The sequence below is a fragment of the Gossypium arboreum genome, chromosome 8, assembly GCF_025698485.1.
Source record: "Gossypium arboreum isolate Shixiya-1 chromosome 8, ASM2569848v2, whole genome shotgun sequence".
Lineage (NCBI taxonomy): Eukaryota > Viridiplantae > Streptophyta > Magnoliopsida > Malvales > Malvaceae > Gossypium > Gossypium arboreum.
Genome location: NC_069077.1, coordinates 124694199 through 124699577, shown reverse-complemented (window position 1 = coordinate 124699577; position 5379 = coordinate 124694199). Strand labels below are relative to the sequence as shown.

Genomic DNA, 5379 nt, shown 5'->3' with positions numbered 1-5379 from the left:
TTATGTTCAAATAAATGAGCAATTTACCTCACAGCTCATCTGATCTATATTAACTCAGCCAATTATAAAAGAAACTGCAAAACACGTAATAATTAACAATCATGGTTAAAGAAGCTAGTATACAAGGTAGCTACAAAACCCAGTTTCAATAACACCAAATTCAAGTTCCAACTAAGATAAACGACCATGGAATGAAACACTAAATAACCTTCCACTTGAAGAAGTGCTAAGCCTTAGCTTTTCCAGCTTGAAGAGATTGAATCCTCTGCTACACCTTCAATATCTAAATGATGCAAAACCAAATGATCAGATAAACCAACAAACTTGATAAACAACAGAGATGTTAAAAATAAATATATATATATATATATATATATATATATATAAATAGCCATTAAGGCTGAAAAAAAAAAAAACAAACAATTATGTGCAGCTTTAGTAGCAGGTTGAACCATACTAACAAACAATCTCAATCATAGCTCTTCCATGTGTCACAAATAGGCATTTTTTCTAATGATTGCCTAAACTATTCAATTGTTTAACAAGGAAAAATAGTATTAATTTGCAAAAAGCAGAACAGAAACATGTTGCACTACTGTTGTTTAACGTCATATAGAAATGTCTTATATAGCATAAAAGAGAACTAAGGCATATAAAAAAGAAGAAGAACACCAACCGCTTCTCTCTTGTTGTGTTGTTCCTCTTCCAAATCTTGAAGAGATGAATCAAGCCGCTTCCTAAGGACAAAGAAACAAAGTTATAAAATTATACATATGATAGTTACAATGTCGCATAAGACATTTCAAAAAATTTTGGTGTCATTTCTTAAAACATCTAATTACTTCCATGACATTTCAAAAAATTTTGGTGCCATTTCTTAAAGTAAGAGACTTCTAGTTCCTATTTAGAATGATTTCAAAATGAAACGGGATAAAGGTAGCAAGCTATAAATCCCAACGTTTTCTTGCCCAACCAAGAAGACAAAATGAGTTCTCAAAACTTAAAATTCAGATAGAATGAATATGATCAAAGCTAATATAATATAGCTATCTAATACCACGATAATAAAAAATGTGGAGCACAATAAGAATATTCAATTGCAAAGCCAAATGAATACAATTAAAACATAAAATGCCAAACATCAAAGAGACTAAGGCCAATATGCATGCCCTTAGTTCTTTATTTCCTAAAATTTATGTTGCTATTAATTGAAATCAAAACAGTTTGCACCTTATATCAGTTCTACCCACCAAAGCAGTTAATGGAAAATAGTCAAAAAGGTCGGTAAAGATCTTCCAAACATTAGCATTTCCATATCTGTAACCAAGCATTGTAAAAAGTATTATCACGGATTTGCAAGAGAAAGAAGCAACTACAATCGAAGCAAATACAGTACCAATTTATTTTCTTAACTGGAAATAAGCGTAGTTTAAGAAATATCATGAAGATAAAAAAGATAATGAATAGACATTTAGTAGAGCTAGCACATTTAAGGCTATTATTACTACACCCTTTCAAATGAAGGTTATGCACTAAAAACTCTTGAGTGATCTGGCAAGAGAAAAGAATGACTAAAGATTTCGCTTGACATTTACTACAATAATTGGTTAAAAGCTCATATTAGAGCTTGAATTAAGTTAGTGTCAGATTGGTTATCTGAAGAAACCATCTTACCCTTATCCTAATTATTATTCTTCTGCATTTTCCTCTGGCCGTCAAGATTCTTTGCCAACTCTTTCAGTCTCATTTGCTTTAGCTGTTAATCAATAAAACATAGAACAATAACCCAAAAATGAATAAAGTTTAATCCAAATACGAAAAGGAACAATCATTTTCTCCACCACACATTAGAAATTATATTTTAACAAGGAAACAAATAGAGAATAAAAAAGAATTAGCAATTTTCATTCAATTCAATTGCTGGAAGTGTTTTTTTTTTTTTTCAATCTTAAACTTAAAAGATGCTATATTTTTAAGGACAATATTTGAATTCAGTATTCATTTTTAACTAAATACTATTACTTTACTTTTATTCTATCAATAGTAAAAATAGTAGTAAATGACCAAATTTAGCCTAAAAAATCAGCATTTCAAATTAAAAAGTTGATAATAATAAAATGGAAAAAAAATAGTACTTGATTTAGGAGCAATTTTTCAGCCGTTTTACGGATATTAGCCCGAGCGTTTTCTCTCTGTCGACGTCGAGCAATGATGGTGCGGCGCTTGGGAATAGGTGTGGCACCGTCGAAGACGAAAACAGGTTTAATTAGTTTTTAGATATAAAAGCTTGCAAATTCTCCTAAAAAATGCGCTTTTCGAATCATTTCTCCCTTCTCATCTCGCATCGCTTTCTTGAATTGAACCATCCAAATACTTGCATCTTCAAAAACAAAACACACACACGCACTGGTGCGAGCGGTCAATTTTAGAAGAAGAGGAGGAAGATTGGGGGGAAAAGAAGAAGAGAGTAGCAGAGAAGAGAGAAGGAAGAGTTGAGAGAATAATACTGTAATTGCATAAAAAAAATTAAACTCAGCATGCACCAGGTGCTAAAAGAAGAGGAGGAGGAATAACGGCCTTAACAGCTGTCATTCAGTTACAAAAATCCCACCCAAAACGTACCGTTTTTGTATAACAATTTTAACAGAAATAAACAGAAATTAACAATTATTTTAATCCATAATTATGTGCCATAACACGCACAAAGTAAATAATTTGTTAAAACAATTTAAAATTACAAGTGTTAGGGATTCAGATTTCACAGATGGCGAGTTTCTTTCCGGCTAGGGTTTTGACGGACACGTGGTAGCCGACGGGAGCTAGCAGTTCCCATAGAGCGTGAACTCCTATTTTGGCTTGCTCAGTAAGAATTCAAAATTTTTGTTTTTTTATCGTCGACTTGTACAAGCTGAAGTAGGAGGAGGAGGAGTTACTGCTATTGATGAGGGTGGTTGAGAAGAAGGGGAGCTTAAAGTAGCAAAAGTAGGGGAACGATGATGATGAAAACGGTGGTGGCGGAGAGAAACACCTAAAGGGTGTTTTGAGGATACCGATTTTAGGGGGAAAAATTAAGGGTTTTAGGGGGAAATTTTGGGGATAAAATGATACAATTTTTTTTAAAGTAAAATGATTTTTTGCAACGCCGCTATTGCTTACCTTTTTCGACGTTTTTATGAAAAATGCAGCAAAAAATCATTTCATTTTAAACAAAATGACGTTTTGCTCTGCTAAAAATTTTTTATTTTGTCTGCTAAAAATTATTAGTTAAGTGATTTTATAAAACATTTATTATTACTATTTTTTATAAATTGGATTTTTATAAAAAAACTAAGTACTCTCAAAAAAATATCGTATATTTTAATAAGAAAACAAATGATTAAATGGCTGTAATTAATTATTAAGTTAGAATTATCCAATGTAAGCAATCAATCTCTCACATATCAAATTTTTATTAAAGATTAAGACGTTAATCTTGATTTTATATTATTCTTTTCCGATCAAATTTCTATTTTATTAGAGATATTTCTTCTTAACTAAAATATAATTATTTTGCTAGATGTTTGATATGGAATGATTTTAGTTTTGTATTTCATTTTATTTGTTATAATTTGGTCCTATCCAAAATAGATAGTTACGTGTCCATATCAATCATTACTTTTTTTTATCAATGTTTTTAAATCTAATATTTAAATATATCAAATAGTTTAGATTAAATATTTTTAAATATAAAAGCATTAATTGATTGTATAAAATTTCATCTTTTAACAAATCTCAAGTATACCTTAAATCCTAAACTATTTAATATATATAAAGTTTATCTATTATCTCTTAAATAATTTAAACTATAATCATAATTTTAATATATTAAAATTAATATTATCTCTTTTACAATTATATAATAAATTATTTAATATATAAATAAAAACACTAATTAATCTAAACCTTAAACCCCTATCCTTTATTCCCTAAGCCCTAAATGTTAAACCATAAAACATAAATCATAAACCCCTAACCCTTAACCATTAACCCCTAAACTTTAAACCCCAACCCTTAAATTATAAATCATAAACCATAATCCCTAAACCCATAATCCATAAACTTTAAAATAGTAGCTCTTAAAACTTAAACCCTAAACCATATACTCTAAATCATAAACCCTAAACTATAATGATAATTATTTCAAAAAGCGCCACTAATTCCACTAAAGCCCAACATAAAATGACGGCGTTGTGCTTAATTTTTTGCGGCGTTTTTCAAAAAGCGCCGCTAGTGATCGACCTATAGAGGCGTTTTTTAAAAAGCGCCGCTAATGATCGATCTATAGCAACGTTTTTCAAAAAGCGCTGCTAATGCCACTAAACTTCAACATAAAACGACGACGTTCTGCTTAATTTTTTTCAGCGTTTTTTTCAAAAAGCGCCGCTAATGGTCGACCTATAACAGTGTTTTTTAAAAAGTGCCCTAATGCTCGATCTATAGAGGCATTTTTCAAAAAGCGCCACTGATGTTCAATCTATAGTGTGTTTTTCAAAAGCGCCGCTAATGCTCGATCTATAGCGACGTTTTTTATCCAAACGCCTCTAAAAACACCACTAATAACATGTTTTGCTATAGTGTTATTATTATTATTGTTATTATAAACAACAACAACAACAACAACAACAACAACAACTAGATAGGATCATACAAAATGATAAAGTTATAAAAAAACTTTCATAAAAAGTAATAAAAGTGTAATTTTATATTAGAGTGAGGGGTGTTTGATAAAAAAATTCAGGTGCTAAAAATTATGTATTGAATTTTTACTGTTAAATTTTATAAGTGTTGAATTTATATTAGAAATTTGTTTGATAAATTAATACATATAAGTATTGAATAAAAGTAAATACTAATTTTAAAAGGTTATTTATTTTAATTCTAATCTTTTAATATAATATTTTATATTATTTTAGATAGTTTTGGATAAAAGATATGTAGGAAATTTGAAAACCTCTTTTTTAATATGATAATTTATTTTAATTTTAAAATCAACTTTATATTTTCTACATTAAGTGATAATTAGTTACCTACCTACTTATTTTATTCAACATTTTTTGTTGAAAATTTTATCTGGGTAAAAAATTAAAATGATTATCAAAGACATTTAAAATATTAAATGTTAAATGAAAATTTTCAATGATTTATCAAATATACTCTAAGTGAATCATTTCTTAAATTTAATAATTATAAGTATAAGCATAATTCTAATTTTAGGAAAATAATTTATTAAACTTTATAATGTTTTATTTACAAAAGACACAATTTTTACAATTATATAAGTTTGATAGTTTTGAATTTAATCAATTATATGACATTATTGTTGTAACACCCCTCGCCTGG

The 5379-nt window shown here is 28.8% G+C and overlaps 1 long non-coding RNA gene across 3 annotated transcripts; it reads right to left on the bottom strand.

The window, feature by feature from the left end:
- LOC108457696 (uncharacterized) lies at positions 1–3157 on the bottom strand. 3 transcript variants are annotated; one of them, XR_008269449.1, is made up of 5 exons: positions 2136–3157; positions 1675–1756; positions 1231–1317; positions 677–737; positions 1–283 (listed from the first exon to the last, which is right to left on the bottom strand). It is a non-coding gene; the product is annotated as an uncharacterized LOC108457696 (long non-coding RNA). The 3 variants fall into 3 exon arrangements; XR_008269448.1 differs by having other exon boundaries at positions 1251–1317; XR_001867137.2 differs by lacking the exon at positions 1231–1317.
- Between the last annotated feature and the right edge of the window lie 2222 nt (positions 3158–5379).